Source organism: Canis lupus, chromosome 15 (assembly GCF_003254725.2).
Source record: "Canis lupus dingo isolate Sandy chromosome 15, ASM325472v2, whole genome shotgun sequence".
NCBI classification, from domain to species: domain Eukaryota; kingdom Metazoa; phylum Chordata; class Mammalia; order Carnivora; family Canidae; genus Canis; species Canis lupus.
In genome coordinates this window covers 14,267,365-14,288,032 of record NC_064257.1, presented here as the reverse complement: position 1 = coordinate 14,288,032, position 20,668 = coordinate 14,267,365, and the positions used below count along the sequence as shown (strand labels likewise).

The window sequence follows — 20,668 nt, the reverse complement described above, 5'->3', positions numbered from 1 at the left end:
TCATCCTGGAGACGGGGGATTGAGTCCCACATCCTGCATGGAGCCTGCTTCTCTCTCTGCCTGTGTCTCTGCCTCTCTCTCTCTCTCTCATGAACAAATAAATAAAATCTTAAAAAAAAAAAAAAAAAAAGAACCACCAAGACTCCAAATAGGCAAAGTATAAACTTAAGATAAGGAAGTATCACACTTCCTAATTTCAATCAATATTACAAAACTCATCAAAAAGTACAGTATTGGCATAAAAACAGACACACAGATCAACAGAATGAAACAGCCCAAAAATAAATCCACATATATATGTCAATTAATTTATGAGAAAAGAACCAAAAATATACAGTAGACATATTCTCTTCAGGGGAGTGCCTGGGAAAATTGGACAGCCACATGCCAAAAAAAAAATGAAACTGGACCACTATCTTCTACCATACACAAAAATGAACTCAATGTGGATTAAAGATTTGAGTGTAAGACCTGAAACCGTAAAATTTCTAGAAGAAAACATACACAGTAAACTCCTTGACCTCAGTCTTGGTGATAATTTTTTATTTTTATTTTTTGAAGATGGCCCTGGGCCAAAGGCAGCGCTAAACTGCTGAGCCACCCAGGCTGCCCTTGGTGATAACTTTTTAAATTTGACACCAAAAGCAAAGGCAACAAAAAAGTAAGATTACATCAAACTAAAAAGCTTCTGCACAGCAAAGGAAACCATCAACAAAATGAAACAGGAGCCTACCAAATGAGAGAAAATATCTGCGAATCATATTTGACAAAGGACTAATATCCAAAATATATAAAGAATATATCTTAATAGCAAAAAACAATCCGATTAAATGGGCAGAGGATCTAAATAGATATTTTCCCAAGACATACAGATGGCCAACAGGTCCACGAAAAGGTGCTCAACATCACTAATTACCAGGGAAATGCAAATAAAGACCATAATGAGATATCCCCCTAATACCTGCTAGAATGGCTATTCTCAAAAAGACTAGAAGTAACCAGTGTTGGAGATGATGTGGAGAAAAGGGAGCCCTTGTGCACTATTGGTGAGAATGCAAATTGGTGCGGCAACTATGGAAAACAGTATGGACAATCCTCAAAAAATTAAAAATAAAAAAAAATATAATAAAAATTAAAAATAGACCTACTGCATGATCCAGCAATTTCACTTCTGTGTATTTATGTGAAGAAAACAGAAACACTAACTCAAAAAGATATCTGCATTCCCATGTTCAATGCAGAATTACAGAATTACTTACGATAACCAAGATATCAAAACAGCCTAAGAATGAATGGATAAACTGTGATACACACACACACACACATATGTGTGTACACACATAAATATTATTTGGCTATTACAAAAAAAAAATCCTGCCATTTGTGACAACATGAACAGACCTTGAGATCATTATGCCAAGTGAAATACGACAGAGAAAGACACATACTGTATAATCTCACATATGGAATCTACAAAAACTCACAGACAACAGATGGGTAGTTGCCAGTGGTAGGTGGGAGATGGTCGAAATGGGTGAAGGTAGTCAAAGGGTACAAACTTGCAGCTATAAAATAAATCATAGGGATATAATGTACATCATGGTGACTACAGTTAATAATTCTGTATTGTATATTTGAAAGTTGCTAAGAAGGGCACCTGGGTGGTTCAGTTCGTTAAGCATCCAACTCTTGGTTTCAGTTTAGGTCTTGCTTTCAGGGTTGTGGGATCGAGCCCTACATCAGGCTCCATGCTCAGTGTGGAATCTGCTTGAGATTCTTTCCCCCTCCCTCTCTGCTATTCTCCCTGTCTACAAGCATGCTCTCTAAAACAAAATCTTTTTTAAGAAGTTGCTAAGAGGTGCGACTGGGTGGCTCAATCAGTTAAGCATCTGCCTTTGGCTAGGGTCATGGTTTCAGGGTCTTGGGTTTGAGCCCCACATTGGGCTCCCTGCTTGGCAGGGAGTCTGCTTCTCCCTCTCCATCTGCCACTCCCCCTGCTTGTGCACCCTCTTGCTCTGCGTGCTCTCTCAAGTAAATAAATAAAATCATAAATAAATAAATAAAAAGTTGCTAAGAGGGTAAGTCTTAAAAGTTCTCATCACAAGAAAAATTACAACACATGATGATGCATGTTAACTAGACTTAACTACGGTGATCACTTTGCAATATATATATATTGAATTGTGTTGTACACCTGTAACTAATATAATGTTATATTCAATTGTAGCTCAATAAAAAAGAAAAATGGCATATAAACTGTCAAGCTTAACTGCTACTTTGGGTTTCTACTTCTTTCCTGTGAAGCTTCCTGGGTATATGAGTAATAAACCTTTTCTCCTGTTAAACCAGTGTTTGTCAGCCTAATTCACAGACCCTAGAAACTGAACCTATGAGAGTAGAGGAAAACATTTTTTTCCTGCCTTACATTTAAGTAAAGATGACACAGTAGACACCAAAAACATCAGTAATTCATAGGGTATTTCTTTTTTTTTTAAGTTTTTTAAAATTTATTTATTCATGGGAGACACACACACACACACACACACACACACACACACAGAATGGCAGAGACACAGGCAGAGGGAGAAGCAGGCTCCATGCAAGGAGCCCGATGTGGGACTCGATCCCGGGTCTCCAGGATCACACCCTGGGCTGCAGGCAGCACTAAACCGCTGCGCCACCGGGGCTGCCCCATAGGGTATTTCAGTTATCACTAAACCAGACCTAAGTAACACATGCACAACCAAAATGACAAATAAAAAGCAGTCATCTCTGTATTAAGTAAAAGTCCCTAACTCGTCTGGCTTAGTCAGCTATTAGTGGTAGGTTAAAATAACTAGAAATGATGAACTAGTAGAACAGAAATTATCTTTACTTTCATAAAGAAAAGGATGAAAAAAAAACTTATGTCTCCTTTTTTGCAGTTAACTCCTTTAAGCTACATTCAGTTACTGGTTCTGATCAACTAAAAAGAAACAAAGGAATTTGCAATGCTCTCTTAATATCTCCCTTTATTTTTCAAAGTCTTAAATTTGGTTTTAATTATTTTTTTTTGAGTAGGCTCCATGTCCAGTGTGGAGCCCAGTGTATGGCCTGAACTCAGGACCCTGAGAGCTGAGATCAAGAGTTAGAGGCTCAATCAACTGAGCTACTGAGGCACCCCTGGTTGTAATTCTTAATATTTATCCTACAAATGGTAAATCCTATCTTCTACAAATATCCTTGACATAAAAATTCTCAGTTTAAGAAAACTACTTCGTTTATATAAATCTTTGCTATACGGTTTGGTGGTATTGTGTCTAAATACTAAATACTAAGTACAGGGGCTCAGTGGTTGAGCATCTGCCTTTGGCTCAGGTGGTGATCCTGGGGTCCTGGGATCACCACCTTGGGTCCTTGGGCTCCCTGCAGGGAGCCTGCTTCTCCTTCTGCCTATTATGTCTCTGCCTCTCTGTGTCTCATGAATAAAAAAAATTTTTTAAGTAAATAAATAAATACTAAGTACATAAAGAGATTATCCTATTAAATATTGCCAAAGTCAATGATATTATCAAAGCACATGACAAACCTGAAATATTTCATCAGATGACAAATTCTGACCACCTGAATAGAAAGTTTTAACCATGGTACGGTACTCTGACCACATTAGTAGAAAGGTATTTTAAGTTTCTAGAAACATTAATTTACTTATTGTAAATTAGTACACCTTTTACTAACTACTGCTAAGGAACCAGGGAATAAGAAAACAAAAAGCCTAGTACATATACTTGTGAATAATCAGAAATCATACAAAATTACAAATACAAAAAATAAAACTAAACAATGTTGTTAGAATACATCTCCTAAACTCACAATCTATTTTATTTTAGAGGAATACAAATAATTATACACCTAAAACTAATAGAAACTGTATTTTAATTATACTCAAAATAACACTAATAAGAAAAATAAAACAAAAATAATTAAAACTACCCTAGATATAATATAATCTTAGATGCAGAAAAATGCTTAGGAAAAAATGACTGGTTGATGAGGCTACCCAGAAGAAAATAACAATAATCTTCAGGAGAAAAAAAGTTTTCCTTTAAATTAAATCTTAAGCTTTTTGAAAGGCTAAAAATAAAACTATAGAAACAGGAGGAGAGTAACAAAAACATTTTCTCTCTCAAAGGGAAATCTTGCCATTTGCAAGGACATGGATGGAACTAGAGGATTTTTTGCTAAGCAAAATAAGTCAGTCAGAGAAAGACAAATACGATATGATTTCACTCATTTGGGATTTAAGAAACAAAACAGATGAACACAGGGGAAAGGAAGGAAAAATAAAATAAGATGAAAATTGAGAGGGAGGCAAACCATAAGAGATAGTGAACTCGAGGAAACAAACTGAGAGTTGGTAGAGGGGACATGGGTAGGGGGAAGGGATAATTGGGTAACAGGCATTAAGGAGGGCACCTGATGTAATGAGTACTGGGTGTTATATTCAACTGATGAATCACTAAAGTCTACCTCTGAAACTAAAAAAAATTAAAGTGGAATCAACTGACAGCTTTAATGAACTTCTTTTTAAAAGACAACGATTAAACGAAATTTCCTCTGAACACTAGTGAGCTGCCCCATTCAAATCCAGACTTCAATGACGATTTGGTATGCAGCATCGAATTACAGAACAATATTGCTCATGCGTGGACAAATGCTATTTTTCACCACTGAAATGATTTATCTGTAGCGTGCTCATTAGTAACACTAACTCCCCTTCCTATGTCCCACAACCAACCTGCTTTGTGAGCTAAATCCCAATCCCAAATCAGATGTTGTTGGCAAAACTAATCTCTGAATGAAAACAGTAAAATAGCCAATCAGAACGGAGAATTTGGATCGTATGTTACTGACGTTGAGAGAGAAAACTCTGCGGTTTCCAGCAGGTAGTTTTAGTTACATTTCTTGGCTCAGCAAAACTGAAATATGATCTTTGGAGACATATATGATATTTTCTTAAAATTATATTTTTTTTTTGGAAAATACGTTTTTGGGGGGTTTTTTGGAAAGTATGTTTTTCTAAAAGACTGTCTCACAACCAAAGCAATGATTTCAACAATAAGGAGAAATAATATTTAATATTTAATTATAATTAAAAGTTAAAACATTTAGGTTGAAACAGTAATGAAAAAAAAAAAAAGAAACAGTAATGATTTTCTCTCTCCCTCTGTGCTCATCTTCAAGCTAGAGACAGAGCTCCTTCAGATTTCGATTTATTTTGATGCTGCCTTTTTTGCCCACTCACATGATATAATTTAGGTAAACAGCAGTTTTTTCTGTTAGTTAACTGCTTTGAATATTCCACAAGTGCTAATAATAATTTCCTCCCAATAGCAATGAATTAGTTATGTTTTCAAGGACTTCTCCAATTGAATAGGATGATTAAGACATGATAAGTTTTAGACATATTCAATTCAAATAAACAGAATACTGTTTCTTAGCATTGCTCACAAACACACAAATGGAACTGAAAAAAATTTTTTTAACTTATCCTTTTCACAGACTGTTAATCACTGGTGAATGAAAGCTATTGATCTAAAATTCTCCTGGTTCAGCCATAACCCGGCAAAGTAATTTTGGACAGTTCTCTTGTACTTTCTTTTTTTTTTTTTTAAGATTTATTTATTTATTTATTCAGAGAGAGAGAGAGAGAGAGAGAGAGAGAGAGAGGCAGAGGGAGAAGCAGGCTCCATGCAGGGAGTCTGACGTGGGACTTGATCCCAGGTCTCCAGGATCACACGCTGGGCTGAAGGTGGCACTAAACCTCTGAGCTATCTGGGCTGCCCTTTTCCTTATGCTTTCTTGACTGCTTTTCTATAAAATGTTTGATTACATCTACCTAGTCCCTCCTGTCTCTAATTTTTAATGGGCCCTTTTAATTGGTCATCCAGAGAGATAGTACCCCAAGCAAATAGCATTAAAACTTGACTGAAGAGGGCAGCCCTGGTGGCGCAGTGGTTTGGCGCCGCCTGCAGCCCAGGGCATGATCCTGAAGACCCTGGATCGAGTCCCACATCGGGCTCTCTGTATGATGCCTGCTTCTCTGCCTCTCTCTTTGTCTCAATAAAAAATAAAAAAACTTGACTGAGGGAGGAGTGGGGACACCTGGGTAGCTCAGTCTGTTGGGCATCCAACTCTTGGTTTCAGCTCAAGTCATGATCTTGGTGTCATGGGATCAAGCCCTATGTCAGGCTCCTTACTTGGCAGGGAGTCTGCTAGTGATTCTCTCTCTCCCTTTGCCCCTCCCCTCTATGTTCATTCTCATTCTTGCTCTAAAATAAATAAATAAATCTTAACAACAACAATAAAACAGAAAACTTGACTCGGTACCATAAGTCATATTCCCAACTGGTAACCTAAATGTAATCATGAAGACCACAAAGTTTTTCTGGGTGCTCATGAAAAGAATAACCAGAACCAAAAAGAAATGCACCAGTATATTCTTAAATGAGTAATACAGCTGAAGAAAACTGGGATTAGATTTATGGGTAGAGGAGTGGAGGAGCAAAATATGAGGCCAGCGCTACCCTAATGCCAATACAAGAAAAAGACAATATGAGAGGAGCACCTGGATGGCTCAGTTGGTTAAGCATCCCTATCTTGATTTTGGTCCAGGTGATGATCTCAGGGTTGTGGGACTAAGCCCTGTGTGGGGCTTCATGGTGGGCATGGAACCTGTTTAAGATTCTCTCTATCCCTCACTCTCTACCTTTCCCCCCCTACCCACCACATCGCTTCATGCTCTAAAAAAGAAAAGAAAAAAAAAAAAAGACAATACAAGAGAAGAAGAAAACTATAGACCAATACCAATATCCTTCAGGAACACAAAAATCCTCAACAAAATACTAACAGACTGATTCTAAAAACACACAAAAAGGATTATACACCATGACCAAGTGAGATTTATTCCAGGAATGCTAGGTTAGTTCAACTAACAAAATATTAACAATGTATACACCATATTGACAGAATAATAGAACAAAGGTTTCATTATCACAATACATGCAGCAAAAGCATTTGACAAAAATCAAACACCCTTTCCCAATAAAACACTCAAATAAGGAAGGGCATTTCCTCAACCTGATAAAGGATATCTACAAAAATCCTACAGCTAAGATCATACATAATGGTGAAAGACTGAATGCTTTCTTCTAAGGTCAGGAATAATACAAGGATGTCTTCTCTTGCCAATTCTATTCAACACTATACTGGAGGTTCTAGCCAGAGCAATTAGGGAAATAAAATAAATTTAAGGCACCCAGATTGAAAATAAAGAAGTAAAACTACTTCTACCTGCATATAGAAAATTATAAAGATACACATACAAATTATTAGTTAATAAACAAGCTCAGCAAGATTGGAGGATAGAAAAGCAACACAAAAATCAATTGAATTGCTATACACTAGCAATTAACTCCAAAAATGAAATGAAGGCATGCCTGGGTGGCTCAGTCAGTTAAGTGTTTGACTCTTGATCTCAGCTTTTTTTAAAAAAAAAGATTTTATTAACTTATTCATAAGAGACACAGAGAGAGAGGCAGAGACACAGGCAGAGGGAGAAGCAGGCTCCTCACAGGGAGCCTGATGCAGGACTCAATCCCTGGACCTAGGATCATGCCCTGAGCTGAAGGCAGACACTCACATGCTGAGCTACCCAGGCGTCCTTCAGCTCAGGTCTTGATCTCATTCAGGGCCATGAGTTCAAGCCCCAGGTTGGCCTCTGCATTGGGCATGGACCCTACTTTAAAAAAAAAAAAATCAGAAAACAATTTTCTTTACAATAGTTCCCCTAGAGAATAAAAAATTGAATAGATATTTCAGCAAAGAAGAAATACAAATGTCCAATAAGCACATGAAAAAATGTTCAACATTATTATTCATTAGGGAAACACAAATCAAAACCACAGTGAGATACCACTTCACACCCACTAGGATGGTTATAATTTAAAAAGACAATAGACTAAAAAATACAAAAAGATAATGTGTTGGTGAGGATACAAAAAAAGCAGAACCCTCATAAAAGCTGGTAAAAGTGTAAAATCATGTACCCACAACACAAACATATAGAAAACAGTTATGCAGTTTCTCAAAAAAGCTAAAGGTAACATATGACCCAGAAGTTCCCCTCTTAGCTATATACCCAAATGAATTGAAAATGTCCATACAAAAAAAAAATTAAAGAAAAAAAAAACATTTGAGAGAGAGAGCATGAGCAGGGGAGAGGAAGGGAAAAGGAGGGAAGAGGAGCAAAAGGAGGGGGAAAAGCGACTCCACAGTGAGCAGGGAGCCCCACATGGGGCTCAATCCCAGGACCCCCAGATCATGACTTGAACTGAAGGCAGACACTTAACCGACTGGGCTACCCAGGCGCCCCCCCCATACAAAAACTTGTATATGTTCATAGTAGCATTCTTTATAACAGCTAAAAAGTGGGGAAAAAGCCAAATACCCATCAACTGATAAATGGAAAACAAATGTGGTACATCCACATCCCTTTCCTTCTGCCTGCCACTCCCCCTTGTGCACACACTCTCTCCCCTCTCTCATTCTGTCAAATAAATAAAATCTTTAAAAAATTCAAATACACTGAATTATATACTTTAAAAGGATGAATATTAAAGCATGTAAATTAGATCTCAATAAAAGAGAAAAAGCCAAACAAAGATATTTTTTAAATTCCACCTAATTTAGGGCACCTGAGTGGCTCAGTCAGTCAGGCGTCTGACTCGGTTTTGGCTCAGGTTGTGATCTTGGGGTCCTGGAATTGAGGCCCAAGCCCCAGATGGGGCTCTGTGCTCAGCAAGGAGTCTGTTTCCCCTCTCCCCCTTTCTCTGTTCTTCTCCTCTGTTCATGTACTCTAAAATAAATCTTTAAAAAATAAAATAAAATTTAATATAAAATAGACTTTTATCAAACCTTTTAAAGTCATGGCAAAGAAAATATAAAAATACATAAAAGACCAATTACAGAGAGGAGGATGTGTTTCAATGCAGGGCTTACTTTCAATCCATTACCACAATTTTATACATAACAGAAAAACTACCTGGTTCTGAACCTTTTCAGTTATATGTTCTGGTTGTTCCTTTTTAAGCTCCTAACCTCACTTTTCTTCCTCTGCCACTGTTTTTCACCCCTTCCAAGTTCCTTTATTTTTCCCCAGGAGCTCTATCTCTCCCAACATACTTTGTCTCTTTAAACTTTTGTATAGAAGGAATCACTCCACAGTATTTCATTCTGCATTTTTAAAAAAGATTTTGAGTGAGAGAGAGCACAGACAAGCACAAGTGGGGGATGCGGAAAGCAGAGGGAGAGGGAGAAGCAGGCTCCCTGCTGAGAGGGGACAGGACACTAGGATCATGACCTGAGCTGAAAGCAGCAACTTAACTGAGCCACCCAGGTGCCCCTCATTCTGCATTGTTTTTAAGATTCACTTATATTGATACATAACTGTAGTTATGTTCACTGCTCTCTAACATTACATGACTATTCTATAATTTCTTCATTCTATTATTGATGGATTCTTTAGTTGTTTCCAGTTTTTTAACATATAACATTGCTATGAACTTTCTTCTACTTGTCATACAAACTCTTGCCCACCTCCTAGAGTTAACATAGACTATATACGAGATACTCCTTTTTAAAAGCGGAGTTCCAACTGATACTCAGCGCAGCAGTGTATGATGAGTTCTCATTATTCCACATCTTCAACAAAATGGTGAGATTTTTAACTTGCATTTCCATAACAACTAAGGAGACTGAACACTTTTTCATGTCCACAGGTCATTTCTGTTCCTCTTCTATAAATTTCCAACCCACTCTCTATTGCTATCATTGATTTATATTCTTTATACATCTGGATATTAATCCTTTTTAGTTAAATGTTCTGCCAACATTTTCTCCCAGAGTAGTTCTCATTTCATGTTGTTTTTTTATAACTGTACATCTTTAATTTTGATCTAGACCTATTTATTGATCTTTTCATCTACAATTCAAATCTGAAATGTTACTGAAGAAATTCTTCCTATCTTCCCTACCCTGATATCATAAAAATATTCTTCCAGGGGTGTCTGGGTAACCAACTCCTGATTTTGGCTCAGGTCATGATCTTAGGGTCGTGAGATTGAGCATGGCACCAGGCTCTGCACTGGGTGTGGGGCCTGCTTGAGATTTTCTCTTTCTCTCTCTCTGCCTCCCCATCTCCCTCTCCCTCTTTTCTTGGCCCCTTCCCCCCACTTACTCTTGCTTACTAAAAAATAAAAATTAAAATATTCTTCCAAAAAAATATTCTTCCATATTTTTTCTAAAAGTTTTCCTTTTCACATTTACATCTTTCATCATTAGGAACTTACATATATGGTGAAGAGAAATTCCATTTTATTCTTTCCCATATAGATAACCAACTGTTTATCATGTATTGGTCTGTCCATCATTGCCTCACTTGTCTGCAAAGCTCAATCATATATTAGGTTTCCTTATATGAAGGAGTTCAGTTTCTGGTGTCTTTGTTCTGCTCCATTGGTTGGTTTATCCCATGCCATTGATTAACACACTGTTAATACATTAGCACACTGTTAATTAGTTTGGCTTTATAAGTCATACTATCTGAATAAGTAAATTCAATTTTTTTTTTTTTGCAGTTTCCTCTCCTGTTAAAAATTTTGGACAGAACTTGCTGCATTATATGAAATATCTTATCATATTAAATAGAATGATACTACACATAAAATAATTCTGAAAGAACTAATGTGTTTATGATAACTGAGTCTTCCTATCCATTCATATGGTTTACCAATTTATTTAGATCTTCTCTAACGTCCTTTAATAAAATTTTATCATTTTCTCCATAAAAGGTCATGTCCATCTTTTGCTGGTTGTTCTGAGGTACTTTTTAAGTTGTGTTTTTTACTATAATAAATTTTATCATTTAACAATTACAGGTGTTGTAAAAACACAAGTGTCCACCAACAGATCAATGAATATACAAAAGGTGGTATACACACATCATGGAGCATTATTCAGCCATAAAAAAAAATGAAGTTCTGGGGAAAAAAAAATTCTGATACATGTTACAATATGGACAAACCTTAAAAACATGTTAAGTGAAAGAAGCCAGACCAAAAAAAGGACAAAAACTTATGATTCTACATTTATGAAATACCTAAAACAAGAAAATTTGTAACTATTTTTCTAGACTCAAGTAGTTTATCCTAAGTTATGATTATCCATAAATATTTTATCACACTCACTTATAAAACAATATAAGCCTGATTTGGGTGACTATTATTAAAAAATGAGAAAATAAGTGTTGGTGAGTATGTGGAGAAATTAGAATGCTGGAGGATTGTTATTGGGATTGTAAAAATGGCACAATACTCCAGAAAACACTATGGAGATATCTCAAAAAATTAAAAAATAGAAATACCATATGATCCAACAATCTCAATTTGAGTATATATCTAAGAACTGAAAGCAGGGTCTAGAAGAGACCTCTGGACACTCATGTTCATAGATGCACTATCCACAATAGTCACTGGTGGAAGGAACCCAAATGTCCACTGATGAATGGATAAACAAAATATAGCAGCATATGCATACAGTGGACTATTACTCAGCCTTAAAAAATAAAAGAATCTTGTCACATGCTACAACACAGATGAGCCTTGAGGACATTATGTTTAGCAAAATAAACCAGTCACAAACACAATCACAGTATGATTCCACTTAAATGAAGTAACCAAAGTAGTAAAACACATAGAAACAGAAAATAGAATAGTATAGAGGCTAAGGAAAGATGGAAAGGGAGTGGCTGTTTAATGGGGACAGCATTCCAAATGTGCAAGATATAAAAGTTCTAGATAGATCTTCCACAACAATGTGAATATGCTTAACACTACTAAACTGCACACTTAAAAATGGTTATGCCGGTAAATTTTCTGTTTTTAAAATTGTAATTAATTATAAGGGCCTGGAATTGTTTGGGTAGGTAGATTTTTCTAATTACTAACTTAATTTCTTTTATGGTTAAAGGACTATGAAGATTTTTAATTCTTCTCAAGTCAGTTTTGGTAAGTTATTCTTAGTTGTTTTTAGAATGTGTTTTCACTATTGAAGCGATCTTTTCATAGCTCATTAAAATGTCTATATTATCTTTACTTCTTTGTAGTTACCAGATGGGCCCTATTAAAAAGTATCAAGTAGGGCAGCCCGGGTGGCTCAGCGGTTTAGCACCACCTTTGGTCCAGGACGGGATCCTGGAGACCCAGGATGGAATTCCATGTCGGGCTCCCTGCATGGAGCCTGCTTCTCCCTCTGCCTGTGTCTCTGCCTCTCTCTCTCTGTCTGTATCTCTAATAAATAAATAAAATCTTTAAAAAAAAAACTATAAAAAAAGTATCAAGTATTCATTGAAACCCATAAGCCATTATACATGGACTTGATCTAAAAATTAGACAAATTACAATGGTGACTACTTCTGGTAGAAATTTACATGCCAATGATAGACATCTCCAAATATAAAAACTAATAAATAATGTAACTAACACATGCAATCCCTACTTTAACTACAAGTAATGTGAGATCATTCTTATTAAGTCCTTTCTGATAATTCTTGAAGAATCCTCATATGTAAAATGTTTTATATTCAAATGCTTCTTCCACTGGAACTACAGAATAAAAGTGCCAAGACTAGAGAAAAAGCTAAGTGGAAGTTTAACTACTACTTAAAAAAAAGGTCCTTATTTTTCCCCTTTCAGCTCAGCATGGAAGAATAAATTCTTAGTTTCAGTGGTTTTTTAACTGTTGTTTCAAATGAAGTATTTTCCTCCATTAACCATAATAAGTACTCAAATATAAATGATTGTGTAAGGGGAAAAAGAGTTAGATAGACTTATATTTGAAGAACTAGATTTACACTTTTATTTGAAACCTATTCTAGAAGGCCTACCAATGAGTTCATGATTCAACTTGCAAAGTTACTTGGAAGGCAATATTTCTTCAACTCCCTTCAAAGCAGTCTCAAAAATTATGCACTACAGATCCAAAAACGATTCTGGGTCCCTTTACAACATCTATAGATAGGCTTGGTCTTTCATTAGAAATAAGCAAGGGGGAAAAAAAAGCAAGAATAGTATTTTTTTCTTATCTGAGCAAAAGTCTCCAGAAACATGATATAGACTATTATAACATTTTTTAACATGAAAAGAACAAGTGAAAGAGACCGAAAAATAAGACTAGCCTACATATCCTTCAGTCCAAGTTCAAATATCATCATCTCCGAAGTCGTCTACCCTGGGAGTCCACAAGACCTCCCCCTGCTGAACTTCTTACATGTCGTTGGTATCACTCTTTTGACAATTATCTATTGCTCATATTACTATTCATCACTGAGTGTTTTAACTGGAAAATAAAAATTAGAGCAATACATGAGGAAAATATTAAGACTGAAAATCTAAAATAATGCCTGATACAGTAACTATTCAATAAGTACTATAAAAGTTATCTCTCTGCCATTTATCAAATTTAGGACTGAAGTCACTTTTGCGAACTCTCATTTTCTTCATCTATAAACTAGAAATAATCATCCCTGTCAAATGATTGTCTATGTGCTAATAGGGATGACCAATACTCTGGTCAGAGCATTTTTTCATCATTATGTCTAACACAATCCCTTGACTATTACTAAATAGTCAAGTTGATCATTACTAAACCTCTGTACAACATAGAACACTTTTATTAACTTACCATTATAAAATAAGCACTTTATAAACTATAAACATAAATTTCAATAGCTACAAAACAGTTTATATGAATGTGTTGTAATTTACTTAACTATTCCCTGATGTTGGGCATCAACTACTCTCTTGTCAATATCTTCACCCAGCTTCTCATACTTCTACCACACCAGCCCAGTAAATCTTTCAACCATGAGGAATCAATCCAACCATCTGCTTCCTCTATTCCTACACCACAACTGCTGAATTCTGAAGAAAATTCAAGCTGGCAATTTGTGCCCCTATAAATTTACCAGTCTCTAATCTTTGAGATCAACTACCCTATTAATTTATCTACATGCCTCTGATCAATGATCTGCTCCATCCCACAGAGATCTGTGACTATGCCATATCTACAGTCTAACATTATATACCTCTTCTCTCACAATTGCCCTTTACCAGAAAAAAAAAAAAAAAAAAAAACCTGACCTTACACAGTTTTCCAATCTATGTTCTTCTTCAAACCCATCTTCTTTGAGTGTTAGACAAAAGTATCTCTCCTCCTTCCCCAGGGTTATAATCTCTTCTCACCACCAAACCCATCATCTTTCCATTCCATCAAATCACATACCCCATATAACTCAACTTTATCTCTGCCTTATCTTCTCTGCCAAAACATAACACACACACACACACACACACACACACTTTTTTTTAAGATAGAAGAGGTGTGTAACTCAGATCTACATCTCTTTCTAGCTACTTCTCACTTTTGCTTCATATCAAGTTTTCCTAGAGTAATCTATACTTATAGACTATTTTCTTACCTCCCACTCATTCTTGAATCTACCTTAAATAGTGGAGAAATTCTTGATTTCTACCTTAAATAGTGAAGAAATATAGAAATAAATTTCAGCAAGAGTCCAGCAGAAACTTTTCTATCTTTATTTTACAATCACTTTAAATTGTATACTGTTAGCCATTTTTTCTTTCTTGAAAATCTCTCCCTGGGTTTCCCCAGAGATCAGTCTTCTTGTTAATTTCCTACCTTCCCTGCTGCTTTTGAGTCTGGAATCTAATCATGTTGGTTTAGCATACAATGTTTCAAGAGCTCCCCACTACCTATAGGATAAAGTCCAAACTCTTCATTTATCAAGGCATAAAAGGCCCTTCATGGTTTGGCCTCTGCTTACTCTTCTTTTTACTTTTTTCTCTTTAAGATTGTTTATTTAAGAGAGAGGGAGAACATGAGAGAGAGGGAGAGAGAGAATGCACATGCGCGTAAGGGGGAGGGGCAGAGGGAGACAGAAACTCAAGCAGACTCTGTGCTGAGCATGGAGCCCAACACCATACTCAATCCCACAACCTGGAGATCATGACCTGAGCCAAAACCAAGAGCAAGACGCTTAACCTACTGTGCCACCCAGGTGCCCCTCTGCTTACTCTTCTAAGCTCATTCTATTACTTTCCATAGGCACCTTTCACACTAGCCACACCAAAAACACCCACAGCTCATCCAAACATGCAACACTTTCTCATGCCTTTGTACGTATGGTTCCCTGTACTTCACAGAACACCCATTTCTTCCTTCCTCCCCTCCACTCCTTTCTCTCACCACATTCGCTTATATCCAGCTACTTTTTTTTTAACTCATAGTTTTTTGTGTGTGAAATCCTTCCTCATGTGTAGTCTAAATACCACTTCTTTGATTCCACAGAGCTTTTCTCAACCTTCTAATATAAGCTCATTCATTATAGTTTAGCCATTGACCTGCCTTTGTGCTAAAACTGTGAGCTCCTTGAGGACACACATTTTATCTTTTGTATCACCTGTGCTGAGTGTCTCACAGAGAGAAGGCATTCAATAAATATTTGTTGAATTAATACATGAGATGATCAGCATTTAGGCTTACCAGAGAGAAGTGAAGATCCAAGAATAATCATGCTGAAAGTACAGCATGGAATTTTACTGAACACCAAAAAAAAAAAAAAAAAAATCAGCCTAGAGAGGAAAAAAAATTTTTTTTAAGATTTTATTTGAGAGAGCGAGAGACAGAGCATGTGCACACAAGCAGGGGAGTGGGGGGTAGGCGGTAAGAGAAGAAGCAAATACCCCACACCAAGCAGGTAGTCCAATGCAGGACTTGATTCCAGGACTCTGGGATCATGACCTGCTGAGCTGGAGGCAGACACTTCACTGACTAAGCTACCTAGGAGCCTGAGAAAAAATTTTTTGAATTTCCCATACAAAAAGGTAATATGGGCTAACAGAAAAAAAAAAAAAAAAAAAAGGATAATCAGCCATACTTGCTACAAATATTCACTCACCGCTTCTTTTTGCCCAATATTTTACCCATACTGATCTTAGGGCCAGATACACAATTAAAGTCAGTTAGCTCCTAGCAAATCAGATGTTCAACAGCCTCTAGCATAAGCTCCTCATCTTAACCTCTCTAACATTTTATCACTGTATCACAAAAACAATGACCTTCCAGGAAAGTGAGTACCTGCTATATGCCAGATACAAGCTTAAGTATTATTTCATTATATGTATACTTCTGTATATATGTGTCCACATATAATAGTTTTATAATTTTTTTAAAGATTTTATTTATTCATGGGAGACACAGAGAGAGAGAGGCAGACACAGAGGCAGAGGGAGAAGCAGGCTCCTCAAGGGGAGCCTGATGCAGGACTCGATCCCGGATCTCCGAGATCATGCCCTGAGCTGAAGGCAGACACTCAACCACTGAGTCACCCAGGCATCCCAAAAGTTTTATAATTCTTATAAAAATCTTTGTGAATTAAATATTACTATTCCCATTTTATAGATGAGAACTGTTCAATGCCACACTCTTGTTAATAAGCAGGCTAAATTCAAACCAGTCTTCTAACAAAGTACAATCCTCTTTCCTCTCAAGGCTGAGCAACTACATGAATATATGATTTGAAAGCTTCCAGTTGTCTTTCAGGTACCCCTCATATCATGCATAAGGCTAACTCTAAGCTAGCCTTCTATGGCAGATCTTGTAGAACTCTTTAAGATTTTATTTACTTATTCATGAGAGAGACACAGGGAGGGGGGCAGAGACAAAGGGAAAAGCAGGCTCCATGCAGGGACCCCAATGAAGGACTCGATCCTGGGACTCCAGGATCACGCCTCGGGCCAAAAGCAGATGCTAAACTGCTGAGCCACCCAGGAATCCCTGCAATCCCTGGAACTTGGTAAGCATTTGCCTTCAGCTCAGGTCGTGATCCCGGGATCCTGTCATCAAGTTCTACATCGGGCTCTCCGCATGAAGTCGCTTCTCCCTCTGCCTATATCTCTGCCTCTCTCTGTGTCTCTCTCATCAATAAAGAAATAAAATCTTTTTAAAAAATTGTCCACAATCCTATCAAATCCATATTTTCATTTGATCATATTCTTTTCCTTCACCATATTCTATTTTTACATATTTGTGGTATTATCAAGGAATGGATTTTATAATCTGTATTTTTACTAGTTCACTTACTCCAAGAGGTCTTTCCCATTTTGCTTCATCTTTTTCTGAGATCCTCTTAACCTGTTGTTCTTTCCAACCTCAGTTAAGCATCTTTTCCTGCTCCTGCAACATTTCAAAAATACTCCTGCACCAAGTTCTTTCATTGCTGTTCGCTCTACCCCTCTAATACCTTTTATTCAGCTATCTCCAACTCACTTCTTCATTTCCTCCAGGTCTCTACTCAAAATGTCACCTTAAGAGAAGATTTGCAATACATGTAATAGACAAGAATATCCAGAATCTTTAATGTCTACAAACCAAAAAGGAAAAAAAGAAAAAGACAATCCAATAGAAAAGTGGGCAAAGATATGAAAAGGCATCTCATAAAAGAGAATAACCAAATGGCCAATATGTGAAAAGATGATCAACCACATTAGGAATAAGAAAATGCAAATTAATTTAAACCATAATGAGCTACCACTACACTACATTTGCAAAACTGTAAATGTCTGACAACACCTAAGGTTACTGTAGATGTAGTTAACTCTCATATGCCATTATAGATGGAAACAATTTGGCATTCTCTAAAAGGGCTGAGATATACATATTTTTATAAACCAGAATTCTGAGTCCTAGATACACCTTAACAGAAATGCCTGCATATAGAACATATGTGCAAAATATTCATAGCAGCATTGTCCATAATAGCCAAAATAGAAACTACCCAAATGTCTATTAAAAGGAGTTATCTACTGTGTTCTAAATTGAAACACCATATAATAATAAAAACAATCTAAAGCTACATAGAAACAGTATAGATGCCTCAGTGTGATGGTGAGCAAAACACACAAAAGCATACATATAGTGTAGGGGCGCCTGTGTGGCTCAGTTGGTTAAACATCTGCCTTTGGCTCAGGTCATGATCTGAATCCTGAGACAGAGCCCTGCATCAGGCTCCCGGCTCAGAGGGAAGTCCACTTCTCCCTCTCCCTCTGTCCCCTGCCTTGTGCTCCTATGCTCTCTCCCTCTCTCTCTTTCAAATAAATAAAATCTTTTTAAAAAAGAATACATATAGGATCCCTGAGTGGCTCAGCGGTTTGGTGCCTGCCTTTGGCCCAGGGCAGGATCCTGGAGTCCCGGGATCGAGTCCCATGTCAGGCTCCCGGCATGGAGCCTGCTTCTCCCTCCTCTTGTGTCTCTGCCTCTCTCTCTCTCTCTCTATCATAAATAAATAAATCTTTAAAAAATAATAATAAATAAATAAAAAATAAAAATACATATAGCGTAACTCCATATGTATCAAATTCAAAAACAGGCAAAACTAAAATATATTATTTAGAAAACCAATTATAAAGATAATAATTATCATAAAAAGTTAAGTCAATGGTTTACTCTGGTGGGAAGAAGGGGGATATAACTGGAAAGGGGTATGCTTTTGGCTTCTGGGAAGCTGGCCATCTTCATCTTTATGTGGTAGTTACATAGTTGTTCACAAATGTCAGTAAACTACATTAATGTTTATATACTACATAAACATTTATGTTTTATATACTTTTTAGCATGTATTTTATTTCACAATTAAGAAGGTTAAATCACCATATCAGGGAGGCCTCTCTGATTATCCGAATAAAACAGTAATTCCTCTCTGCCTTCTATCCCCTTTAGCCAGTTGGGTTTTTTCTTTCTTTTTTTAATACATATTTTATTTATTTATTTGTTTGTTTGTTTGAGAGAGAGAGAGAAAGAGAGCGCGTGCGCACATATACAGGGGAAGCAGCAGGCAGAGGGAGCAGGCTCCCTGTAGAGCCTGGGATCAAGACGTGAGCCAAAGGCAGCCGCTCAACTGACTGAACCACCCAGATGCTCCAGTTGGGTTTTTTTTCTATAGCATTTATCCTCATCTAACATACTAATATACTTAATTTATTGTCATACCTCCTCTTGCATAAAACAAGGACTTTGTTTTGTTCACTGCTATATTCCCAGCCATTAGAAGAGTACCTAGAAAATATATATTTACACCTTTCTCCATGTTCATATAATCCTAAAACAAAACTACATATTATATATTTTTTAAAAGATACTATTTACACTTTTCTTTTTAACTTGTTTTTTTTTTTTATGATAGTTACACACAGAGAGAGAGAGAGAGGCAGAGACACAGGCAGAGGGAGAAGCAGGCTCCATACACCGGGAGCCAGACGTGGGATTCGATCCTGGGTCTCCAGGATCGCGCCCTGGGCCAAAGGCAGGCACCAAACTGCTGCGCCACCCAGGGATCCCAACTTGTCTTAATCTATAACCTCTCACAGATATCCTTCTAGATCAAGGTATACAGATTTAACTCATTCTCCTTGGGTTACATAATATTCCACAATATAAGTACATTGGCTATTTCCAATTATTGCCATTAGAAATAACATTGCATACATATATTTTTCATGTTCATAATTTCATTCTTACAGAAGAGATTTCCAGAAGAGGAATCTGACTAATTGTTATTCCCAAACTTTCCAAAATGGCTATAGCAATTCACATTTTCACCAATACTGGACCTAATTCATGAATCTTAAGAGTTTTAATTTATGCCCACTTGCGATGCAGTAAAAGTGATCCTAAGAGGGAAGTATATAGTAATACAGGCCTACCTCAAGAAGAAAAATTTCAAATAACCAAACTTTATACCTAAAGGAGCTAGAAAAAGAACAAACAATACCTAAGGCCAGCAGAAGGAAGGAAATAATAAAGAGCAGAAATAAATGATCTAGAAAGTAAAAACAAACAACAGATTACACCAGGAGCTGGTTCATTGAAAAAAGCAACAAAATTGATAAATCCCTAGCCAGATTCAAAAAAATAAAAGAGAAAGGGCCCAAATAAATAAAATCACAAATAAGACAGGAGAAATAACCAATACCATAGAAATACAATTTTAAGAGATTATGAAAAACTATATGCCAACAAATTGGACAATCTAGAAGAAATGGATAAATTCCTAGAAACATAAATTACCAAAACTGAAATAGGAAGAAACAGAAACATGAACAGACCAATAACCAACAAAGAAACTGAATCAGTAATCAAAAAACTCCCAAGAAACAAAAGTCCAGGACCAGATGACTTCACAGGTGAATTCTACCAAATGTTCAAAGGAGTTAATACGTATTTGTCTCCAACTATTCCAAAAGCAGAAAAGGAAGGAAAACTCCTGAATTCATTCTAGGAGGCCAGCATTACCCAAAACCAGGTAAGGACACCACTAAAAAAAAAAAAAAAAAAAAGAGTATAGGCCAATATACCGGATGCAAAAATTATCAATAAAATATCAGCAAACCAAATCCAACAATACATTTATAAAATCATTCACTGAGCCACCCAGGCACCCTTGTTGGTTAAGCATCAGCCTCTGACTCAGGTCATGATCCCAGAGTCCTGGGAT

The 20,668-nt window shown here is 36.7% G+C and overlaps 1 protein-coding gene across 7 annotated transcripts in view; it reads right to left on the bottom strand.

The window, feature by feature from the left end:
* The window catches only part of PIK3R3 (phosphoinositide-3-kinase regulatory subunit 3), a 139,840-nt gene that overhangs the window by 77,789 nt on the left and 41,383 nt on the right, over nucleotides 1-20,668 (bottom strand). The window contains exon 1 of one of the 7 annotated variants that reach the window (XM_049094452.1): nucleotides 1,485-1,503. The exons of the other annotated variants lie outside the window; for them this stretch is intronic. The gene's annotated coding sequence lies outside the window, so the exon portion shown is untranslated. Of the gene's footprint in view, nucleotides 1-1,484; nucleotides 1,504-20,668 lie in introns of those variants that run through there. 7 annotated transcript variants of the gene reach the window in all.